Source organism: Esox lucius, chromosome 5 (genome assembly GCF_011004845.1).
Source record: "Esox lucius isolate fEsoLuc1 chromosome 5, fEsoLuc1.pri, whole genome shotgun sequence".
In the NCBI taxonomy this organism is placed as follows: domain Eukaryota; kingdom Metazoa; phylum Chordata; class Actinopteri; order Esociformes; family Esocidae; genus Esox; species Esox lucius.
The window spans coordinates 28,140,076-28,152,012 of record NC_047573.1 but is presented as its reverse complement, the minus strand read 5'-3'; positions in this window follow the sequence as shown (position 1 = coordinate 28,152,012).

Below are 11,937 nucleotides of genomic sequence, written 5' to 3'. Positions count from 1 at the left end.
ATTCACAATCATTTTCAAAAGTTAACAAATCTTGAAAATAAATGTAGATTGAAATTTAAAATAAAAACATCTGAGGGTGAATGTTAAATATGTACCTATGCCCGGTAACCTTTCTTGCCAGTCTTTGGCTCACATCAGCCTGAATGCCAACCAGGCATTTTCCAAAATGAACGCAGTCCCCATGCAGATCCCTGTTGTCGCGGTGGAGGTTCCTAGACACAGTGATGTACCTCATAAACCTTTTCAGGTTTTTCATGTAATTTGCAACCGTCTGCTGCACCAGTCCATTCTTAACAAGCGTGACAAAAAATGTCCTTGTTCTTTCTATGTCGTTCACAAACTGCAAGGAGGGCTTGGTATTGTCCATGAAATACAGGTACCTGGAGACATTAGCAATCTGCAAATAATAACAAAGCATGTTAGTGATTGTTCAAACACTCTGATGAAACATAGCCTTTATTTTTCAAATGAATAGGAGAAGTAATTATTCATACTTCTTGCTTGTAGTTTTTAACGCCCCTGGGGCCTTTCAGGTATTTAGCAAATCCTGACAACAATCTGTCATCCAATGGATGCTTCTTGTAAAATCCCTTTTCAGTCATAACCATCCGCACCTTCACCATCGATGACATGATTTTTGGTCTGGAAAAAGAAATATTACATATATTATCCAAAATACTTCATTTATCTTGGACATATTGTTTTTATACTAATTCTATTCAACAGTGTTTTGCTTTTACTTACTGTTGGGACCCAGAGGAGTCCTCGGTGGATTCGTCCTCTTCTTCACTTTCCTCTTCTTCTCTTTGCTCAGCGGGGGTTTGTTCCTCTGCACTGAAATACCAAACAAATGAACATTAGTTTAATAATCAGCATCATTTTATTTTACTTGGAAGAAGGTGCAAGTAGCAAAATGACTTACTCTGTGACAACTGGTGATGCTTCTGATTTGTTTGTAATGATGTGCCCAGTTTTCTCCAGGATGGCAACCACTTTCAGAAGAACTTCACAGTTACCAATCTGAGCTTTCAAACTGTTGTAGTCAAGGACCCTCCCATTCCAAAGGAACTCTAACATCTCCTTCTTGGCTTGGACGACCACCTTATTTCTGTGAACCTTGCGTTTGTCCTTCATGCATGACCTTTCAAGATGTTGTGGAAGGGACAGCTGGGATTTCAAGCACAGATTGCAAACTAACGGCATCCTACGTTTCCTGTAACATATCGAAAACACAAATAAATAGATATGTAGTGTAAGGTTCTATCTATGTGAAATACAAATCAGATGGGACTTTCCTTCCAAAAACCAAAGAAATGCATCCAAATAAAGCACAATGAAAATGCTAGCAGAGCTGATATAAATATAAAGCATACTTGGGAATGGTTGCTCTTTTAGGTGCCATTTCTCTGACAAATGAAGACAACTCTCCAAAGCGATGAAATCTATTTTGAGAGAAAAGAAAGATTGTCAGATGTTTCCAGAGTGGTTTTACATGGTCTGCTGTGTGTCAAATGAAGGTGAATCCTCTCCAGTGCTCTGGCTCATACACACAATGGAACTGTGGGGGGTGCTATCCAATAGAGAGGTGTCACCCTGGGCAATTCACACATGTACACCAGCATGAAAAGCACAAGATCATTCTCCTGATTGCTTAGATTAGTGTTTCCTCGAGGAGAAAATCTCTTTGCCTGCATTGGATATTTGAATTAATAACAATAAAAAAAATACAGATTGATCACAGTAGCACAGAAACTATAAATCCACCTGTTTGTATAGACTTCTATAAGACAATAGTACTAAAATCCCAGATAGAGGCTTATATTTTTTAGAAAATACAGATATGGTGTTAGAAATGTCAGTCAGTGTAAATTCCAAGGAGAATGTGAAAGAAAATGAATGGTTATGTGTTAGAGACACTGTTCATTTAGTTCAATTTCAGAAAATCAGACATTTTGTAATATCATATATTAGTCAGAACAACCCTCAGAATGAAGAGCTGGAATCACAGATTAAGGAGATATTTGTCTCAAAGCTCTGGCATGAGGAGATTATATGATATAAGCAGGGCTTGATATTTGTCTGGGGGGTGTAACGCAGTCACACTTACTAGCCACTTTGGCGGGTGGCATTCTATATATCAATATACAGGGTTTTTTCTGCATTCAAAGCTCAATCACAAGAGCCTTCCCAAAATGTTAATAGCTCTAAGTGGACATGGGCAACAGGGCAGATTTAACACTATAATAGTTGTCTTTTGCAAGTTTGTAGCCACATTATATAAAGTATTTCACAGAGGGGTGTCCGGTAGACTGGGATACAACCTTTGCCTAATAGTGACTGAACCAGTGAACAAGACAGGCTAAGATGTAGCACACCATGGTCAAATTTTATCAAATAAAACGTAATTCCCCAACAACAAAATGGTGGCTAGTGAAAATGTTGAGTGGCTAGTAACTTTGGAAAACCACTAGCCACAGTGGCTGGTGAGCAAAAAAGTTAATGTCAAGCGCTGGATATAAGCCAAAAGTGAGGACATGTTGTTCATATTGTCCATATGGCACACACCTATCAAGAACAGATAGAATAGGCCAAACCCCACAAAACTGGTGTTAAATTAAAGATCTTGACTCAGAGATTAAGGAGGAGCTCTGGGATGAGGAGTGTTTGTGATATAAGCCAAAAATAGTGGCAATTTTCTTCAAATTCAGAGGAACAGTCACTTTCTTAAGAAATCGTCCAAAATAGTTTAAAATGTACATTGTAAATTGACAAAGAACATTGGCTCCAGAAGATTACCCCAAGACTTACTTTTATCCACTGGCCCAAAGACCTTGAAGATCTGTGTTGTCGTTGAATATTCACCTGGAGTCAATGAAGTATACTGTGCTGACTTCAGTGCTCCTACTTAAGTGTTACCTGGAATGAAAGGCACGCCCAGGTGTGAATGGCCTTTGTTTCAATGGGTTGGGCCAATCTGGCTAAGCAAAAAATCTTGCCTACCTTCATATCTCTTTAAAACACTTTAATGTAAAATAAGTAACAATGCTAATCTTACTCCTTAGTCCCAAATGGTTAATTAGAACTTTCAATGGACTTTCTACAACATGTAGAAGTTAAAGAACATAAACAATATAGTGTCTGTAGCATGGACTGTGTACAACACCTGGTGTCCATCTTTCTCCACATGAACCTAGGTGTGAATTGTCATTGTTTCAGGGGGTTGGGTTTAATTGGTAAGGGAATATTCTTGGCTACATTCATATCTTTATAAAACACTTCATTTAAAATAAGTAACATTGCTAATCTTACTCATTAGACCCAACTGGTTCATTTGAACTTTCAATGGACTTTCTACAACACGTAGAAGTTAAAGAACATAAAAAAGATAGTGTCTGTAGCATGGACTGTGTACAATGCCTGGTCTCCAACTTCTCCACATTAATCTAGGTGTGAATTGTCATTGTTTCAGGGGGTTGGGTTTAATTGACTAAGGGAATAATCATGGCTACATTCATATCTTTATAAAACACTTCAATTTAAAATAAGTAGCCATGCTACTCTTACATTTTAGTCCCAACTGCATTTTAGACGTTTCAATGAAGTTTCTAAGACATTTAAAAGTTAAAGAACATTAAAAAACTGAAAAATCACATTCATCCATCTCATTTCTGAAGCAAACATCGCACAGACATGGGGTATACCTAAATGTGAAGGGGATTAGAGCCCAACATTACTGAGAAGCCTACTCTCCTCATGTCAATTACATTTTATTGCACCTAACTATTACATGAAGCTCACTTGAAGGAGATTCCCCCTCTACATTGTAAAAAAAAAAAAAAAAAAAAGATTATTCATGCAGTGACACTCCAAACTGAGTCTGTCATAGCAACAATAGTCAGGGCCAAGTTAAGGGCTCCTGTGCCAAGGATAGAGTTGTCTTATGTGGGTCAGAGCTGGGCCCCTCTGTGAGGAGGTCAACTAGCTCTGGCCCCCTGTTTTGTTCCCCATGAACAGAGTGTGTCCTCTTTAGTGTTCCCTGGGATTGGAATTGAAAATTGGAATGGTTTTCCTAGAATACTGATAGAAATTGTAGTGCCCTTTGGGGTGTGGTACTGCGGCTGACAGCTCCAACTGGCAATACGCTTATCCAAATCAAACTAGTATCACCTCACAGAAATGACGCACACACCCCACAGACCTGTGTGTGGTCGGCTTTTAAAGCTGCAAATGCCCTGAGTACTCTGCCAGTGGAATGGAGCTTCTATGTCATTCAGAACCCCCAGGGGAGGGAACGTTAAGGGCAATTTTGAGAGGCAAATGTGACCGACATTTTGAATGACCATGATTTAAGGAAATAGTTCTGTCTCCAGAAAATGAACCACACATCACAGAGATTTGGAAGTATGTTACTGTAAGAAACTGTTTCGTATAGTGGTCAAATAATGTAGAACCCGTATCAAATCGAGGGAGAAGTTCGCTCAAGTTTATTGGAAAATTACAGCACAGATGTCATTCGGTGAACGTTCTATCTTCTTCTCATTGTAATGCTGGTTACAAACTGATAAATACATTGAAGGCGTTTCTAACTAGCAAAGACCATGTTTTTAGAAGTCAACCCCCCATGCCATATGGCCATCGTAAACATTCCTACAGAGAGATGAACAGAGATGTGTCTGTTACAGAGAGATAATCTAAACAGAGAGGTTTCTGTTGTTCTCATCATCTAGACACATGCACCTTCAATGAAACGTACATTCATATGGGAATTATCAATGCTCAGATTCCACATTAACTAAGGGCTGTCGTCAAATTGGAATGGTTTTTCTAGGATATTGGTAGAAATTGTTGTGCCCTTTGAGGAGTGGTACTGTGCCTGACAGCTCCAGATGTCCACTCCAAACTGAGTCTGTACCTTCATTTGCCCAGGGAACCCCTCAAATCAGAATTCCTGAAAGAGTGAAATCTGCAGAAAATTGACTATTGTGTAGAAGCACTTTTTTTTTGGAATTGCCCAAAAACGACAAAAAAGCTAGAGATGATAGCTGCAACCTTTTCTCAATCACTTTGTTTCAACAATTGTCACTGGTCTAAGAAATTCTGAGTGTTGGACGTGACACAATATGAATAGGGACCCTAAACCGTCCAGACATTTGGGAATATTGTTTAAAAATAGTAAACGACATGTGATTACAGTGAGTCCTGCGTTTCCCGTTAGCTAACGTCTCCTCTACCCGGCAGCCTGAGATCTTAGTCCCCTACGTGGAGCAGCAGGCCTGCATGGCACTTTTCTCAAGACGTTTTTGTCTGGGGGGTCAAGAGAAAAAAAAGAGAAATGTGATCAATATATAAAAAAGTGTGATAGACGTGTCCTTCTTGGGTCGGAGGCATAGGGCGGGACCACACCTGTTGAATGCAATGAAGAAATCCTGCTGTTAGAAATCGGCGGTTTCGTATAGTGGTCAAATAATGTAGAACCCGTATCAAATCGAGGGAGAAGTTCGCTCAAGTTTATTGGTAAATTGCAGCACAGATGTCATTCGGTGAACGTTCCATTATCTTCTCACTGTACAGATAGTTGCCAGCTAGCCTATATATTCAGGGAGTTACCTTACACAGATTAGGTTTCCAAGACAGTAACCCCCATGCCAGATTGTCAATGTAAACATTCCTGTGGTTATCAGAGCGCAAACTACAGAGAGAAAATGGAAACAGAGAGGTCTGTGAAAAAAGCAACCAGCTCAGATTTTATGGAGGTCATCTGTTATGTGCACTTTGTCCAACTACGGCACGTGTACTGGAGGCAAGCCAATACTGTGAAAAAGTTAGTAAATCGCCATAAGGCTTCCGTCCCTGTCCGTTTCTGCTCAGGATTGAGAGAGACCAGATTAGGCACATGATACACGTGTCCCGACTCCGCCCCGACCTCAGGAAAAATGTCCCATTTACAATTCTATCAGCCATATTAATAAGTGAGTCAAAAAAGGCGTGTCCTCTATTTCCGCACACAAGCGCAAAGACAAAGTCTACTTTGGAACAAGTTATAAGCGTTGCCTCCGATATGGAAGATATTAGGAGCTCAGTTGCCCCTTTTGCCCCTGTTGCCCCTGATGCCAGGATTAGAGGGGTGTCTGATCACAAGTCGGCTTGTGATGCTAAAATTGAGGGTCTTCTTGTGGTCTTAGCAGAATTACAACAAGAGGTCCAAACCCAGTGTTCTGATGCCAACAGGTAACAAATGCCTCCACATACCAGGCAAGCTGCCCCAGCGCACCTGATGGGAGCTTCCAAAAGTCGAGGCCCAAGTAGTTTATTCCGTAATCATGAGGGAAGGGAAGGGGCTGAAGTTTGTTGGGCCTGCAAGTGTAACCGCCACATGCTATGAAACTGCCCCCACCTACAGGGAAACTAGAGGGGACGTGCACGACAGGCCAGATGAAACTAGAGGTTCTTGACAAGCCAACAGAATGCATGGTGAAACTAGAGGTTCTTGACAAGCCAACAGAATGCATGGTGAAACTAGAGGTTCTTGACAAGCCAACAGAATGCATGGTGAAACTAGAGGTTCTTGACAAGCCAACAGAAGGCATGGTGAAACTAGAGGTTTTTGACAAGCCAACAGAAGGCATGGTGAAACTAGAGGTTCTTGACAAGCCAACAGAAGGCATGGTGAAACCCTCCTCTTCCTTGCTGGATCATTGTGATGTCCTGGTGACACCTGTTGTTTGCCTGGTAAATCAGGGGTTGTGCTGGTTCAAGTGACTGATGAAGCCTGTGTTTTGAAGCAGGGAACGTTAATTGGGACATTATTTACTGAGGTGAATATAGACCGCAGAACTGTGGATTCCCAAGTGCAGGGCGAGGGGAGGTGTTCCTCCATCTTGGAGTGGAGACACCCATATGGAACCATTTGGTTTGACAAATAGGGGTTTTAATCAGGTGGAATCACATTTTATCGGCAAGCTGCTTAACCGTTACACCTTGGTTCTCAGTACTGGAGATACAGACCAAGGGTGAACTCATCTGGCCCTTCATCAGATGGATACTGGGAGTGTAAAACCCATTAAGTAGCCACACATAGGACCCTGCTGCATTTACAGAAGGATGCATTGAACCACATCAAGAAGATGTTGGACCACAGCATCATTAGAGTTCTTGCTTGATTGAGACAAACTGCATTGTGGGATTGTTGACGTGCCTGCTGTTACCTACCTGGCTACCTGCCAAACTTTTTCAAATTTACTAAAAAATTGGTCAAAATTCTATTTTAAGGTAAAACTCTCAAAATTCTATTTTAAGAGTTTTACCAACGCAATATTTTTATCTGTTGACCTCTTACCCAACTTTACTACACCAGGACTTTTTTTGGACATAATTAACGGAACATCTCACCCTTGAACACCCGAAGTACCATTATTATGCCTTATCACTGTAATTGTTGTAGCAACAACACGGAGGAGAACTATCATCTTCAGTTAAAGATAGCAGAGTTAGTGGCTCGGCTTCTGACGCAAATGTCAGGCAAGGATTATGTTAGTGTAGAAATAGAAAAAACTGCGTCAGTGCCACCAGGAAGAAACAACAGTGTTGTTAGCCCCCCGGCACAGCTCCTGCAGCCGGGCTAGAACTTTCTCTTGGTCACTGGGAAGAAATGCCGTCGACCAGTTAAACCTGAATCGTTGCTAAATCCAACTGAGACTTTGAACAGGTTTTCCCCACTGGAGTCGAAGTCAAGGACCGAGCCATCTTCAGAGGGGAATGATCGGCAGGTATTTTCTACCGGTGGCCTTGAAAAACTAAAAACTTTAGTCATCTGCGATTCCATTACACGCAGTATTAGACTACAGAATCAGCCGTCGATCGTACATTGTTTACCGGGGGGCAGAGCCACTGACGTAGCCGCAAATCTGGGGTTGGTGCTAGCGAAGTCTAAAACTGGCAAGTATAGAGAGTACAGAGATGTTGCCCTTGGGCAGCATCATTAGGCCCTCCTGTAGCCCTTGGGCAGCATCATTAGGCCCTCCTGTAGAACTTGGGCAGCATCAATAGGCCCTCCTGTAGACCTTGCGCAGCATCATAAGACCCTCCTGTAGGCCTTGGGCAGCATCATTAGGCCCTCCGGTAGCCCTTGGGCAGCATCATTAGGTAGTGTTAGAAGACCGGTGACGTCGACCGCTGGAGCCTGCCTGCTGCAGGGGGAGGAGAGGCAGCAGAGGGCGCAGTCGTCACACTAATATTCTGACTCCATATTGTTTGTAAAACATACGCAATCATAAATGACTATGATAAGCTGGATGTTCTTAGAAAAGGTGGCACATTTGTTGTCACAAGCCAAACATTAGGTCGTAAGTTTCATGGCCTACGTTAATGCTCCTCATCAGTCAGGTCCAGAAGACAAGGGACGATGTGGCACCCGGAACTCAGAGACGACCAGTCTGGTCACTTCCATTTATACATGTGCCTATATTAGTTACCATAAGCGCCCACAAGGTGCAGGTCGTTCAACACGAACCACACAGTAAAATGGCAAGTGTTCCCGGGTCTAACAGAAAGTTAGTTATAACCAATGACTCAGTGATGATTCGATGGTCATATGTTCCTGGGCCTAAACAAACTGCTTTGAGAATTCCAGGACTTGGGGATACCAAGTCTGGTCGCTTAGTCTTACAGTACTTATGTGTGTGTACTTGAGATGAACGAGGAATGCTGTAGTAATCTATATTCCAAAGTAACACAATTTATTCCAATCAATTAATAAAGTTACAATACGAAACATAGTTACATACCAATACGATTCAATATCCTCCCAACTAGCCAAACGGTCTACTAATTATACCATAAGTATTTCAGACACTATAGCACAAAGTTGTGCTATAGGGGTGTCTGTCATAGACTCCAAGGACCAAGTCAAGCTTCACTATTTATCCCACACAGACAGACTGATTCCAAACTCCCCCATTGCATCTATAATAGGATAACCTCACCTTGGCTAAAACAACGAAAACAAAGAAACATTCATGCATTCACATATATGCAATTAGCACCATCCAAAGCTAGACCCTTGGTCTTGTAGGATTATCCATCTGAAAAACATTTACCTGTAACAAATGATACAACATGTACAGCATTAAAACTTTTAGAGTTCATCCCTTTATGGGACACACATCTAAAAACCCAACATCAGTGCAGTTAATCCAGTGGAAGTCATACTTCTGTTGAGGATGGACAAATACTGTTGATTTGTCCATCCTCACACCTGGTTTGTCTGAGCAGATGGGGCTACCTTGACCCTCACAGTGTATGTCCGTTCCTTACATGATGCAAACAGGCCCATTGGTGTGAGATTACAATGTCCCACAGAGCTGAGATGCCAGACAACATGGCACCTCTTCACAAAACATCCAAAACACATCTTTCACTACACTACAATGTTAAACTTTTCTTATAGCAGGATTTAAGTTTTTAAAGTGTCTTCAACCCTCTCCTGGGGACCCCCCAGCCATCTCACAGTTTAGTTTTTGCCCTGAACTAACTCACCTGATTCAACAGGTAAGGGCTTGTTAATTAGTTAATAAATTGATTCAGGTGTGTTAGCTCTAATAGATGGAATGACTGGGGGAGAAGGTTGAAAACAGATGTTCTACCGTAAAGCAGTTATTTAAATGCTGTTTAATGTAAGGCCTCCAGATAGAGTTTTATTGTCTAAAGATACAGTATTAATGTGGAATGCAGACCAATGTCTGTGAGACTATTGAAGTATCTTTATGGTCACATTCATTATTCTAAAGGCATTTTCATTTGTATGCTTAGCTAAATGTGTTCATATTTAACAGCCAGGATTTGGGTTTGTACAGCTGATGGTGAGATTGTGTGTGTATGTGTGAAATCAGGATTTATGTTTTTTCTTAGAAATAGTATGAAGTCAACTATGATTCAACACAAATGGAACATGTAATGTAAAATATTGGGCTATCAGAATGAGAGAACATAAAAGAGAACTTTGATAAATCTTAAGACGCCTTTCCTATAAACCAGGTGACATGCCTGGTGAGTATGGATCGGAAGAACTCAAGGCCAACCCGTGTATTGATCACATACATAAGATACAGTGTAACCAGTGTATTGGTCATATACATAAGATACAGTGTAACCAGTGTATTGGTCACATTCATAAGATACAGTGTAACCAGTGTATTGGTCATATATATAAGATACAGTGTAACCAGTGTATTGGTCACATTCATAAGATACAGTGTAACCAGATTATTGGTCATATACATCAGATACAGTGTAACCAGTGTATTGGTCACATTCATAAGACACAGTGTAACCAGTGTATTGGTCATATATATAAGATACAGTGTAACCAGTGTATTGGTCACATTCATAAGATACAGTGTAACCAGTGTATTGGTCATATATATAAGATACAGTGTAACCAGTGTATTGGTCACATTCATAAGATACAGTGTAACCAGTGTATTGGTCATATTCATAGGATTCAGTGTAACCTATGTATTAGTCACATGCGTAAGATACAGTATAACCAGTGTATTAGTGGTCATTTACATAAGATACAGTGTAACCAGTGTATTGGTCATATACATAAGAAACAGTGAAACCAGTGTATTGGTCATATACAGTGGGGCAAAAAAGTATTTAGTCAACCACCAATTGTGCAAGTTCTCCCACTTAAAAAAGAAGAGAGAGGCCTGTAATTTTGATCATAGGTACAAAAAAAGTCCAGAAAATCACATTGTAGGATTTTTAATGAATTCCTTGGTAAATTCCTCTGTAAAATAAGTATTTGGTCACCTACAAACAAGCAAGATTTCTGGCTCTCACAGACCTGTAACTTATCAGTATAAAAGACACCTGTCCATAACCTCAAACAGTCACACTCCAAACTCCACTATGGCCAAGACCAAAGAGCTGTCAAAGGACACCAGAAACAAAATTGTAGACCTGCACCAGGCTGGGAAGACTGAATCTGCAACAGGTAAGAAACCAGTGTATTTGTCATATTCATAAGATACAGTGTAACCAGTGTATTAGTCATATTCATAAGATACAGTTTAACCAGTGAATTGGTCATTTACATAAGATACAGTGTTACCATCATATTGGTCATATACATAAGATGCAGTGTAACCAGTGTATTGGTCATAACAAGGAAATAACATTTCTGAGAGTTGTGGCCCATTTACCCCCGAAACTTTTGTTCTCAACCGGAGAGGGTGGAATATCCCATTGGAAGTACATTAACTTATTCTAAGCTGAATGTTTTATTTTAAGTAAATGTTTTTGTTTGGTGTTCTACAATATGTCGTGTTTTAGATTGTTAACTATGTCACAGAGCGAAATTCCAGGTTTTTCAAGCTAGCTTGGATCCTAATATTCTGGAATAACTGAGTCGTATATATTTAGGGGTTATTTTATACTATATATTTGGTTATTCATTGAGCTTATAATTGCTTTATAGTGCCTTCATAAACACTACATTAATTAAGATATAACTTTATTTCCGAATTTGAGGCTGAAGGGCTGTTGGGTTCGGGCTCAGAATAACAATTCTAGTTAATCCCCATCTTGTTTATCTTCAGATTCAATTCACATTGAGGGTCATTACAAGGTGATACAGACACACATCCAGTAAGACATTTCAACAGCTTTTATTTATACAAATGTTTTAGACTTCTTACATTGCTGCTTGAAAGGTGAATGCCAGGAGCAATTCTATATATTTTTTAGTATTTACCATTAAAACTGTATTTAACAGAACTGGCTTTTGTTATCTGAAACAATAGTTTTATAATTAGCAGTTCCATTTGTCAATCAATCAATCAATCAATCAATTTATTTATAAAGCCCTTTTAACATCAGCAGTTGGCACAAAGTGCTTTCACAAAAAACCCAGCCTTTAACCCCAAGGAGCAAACA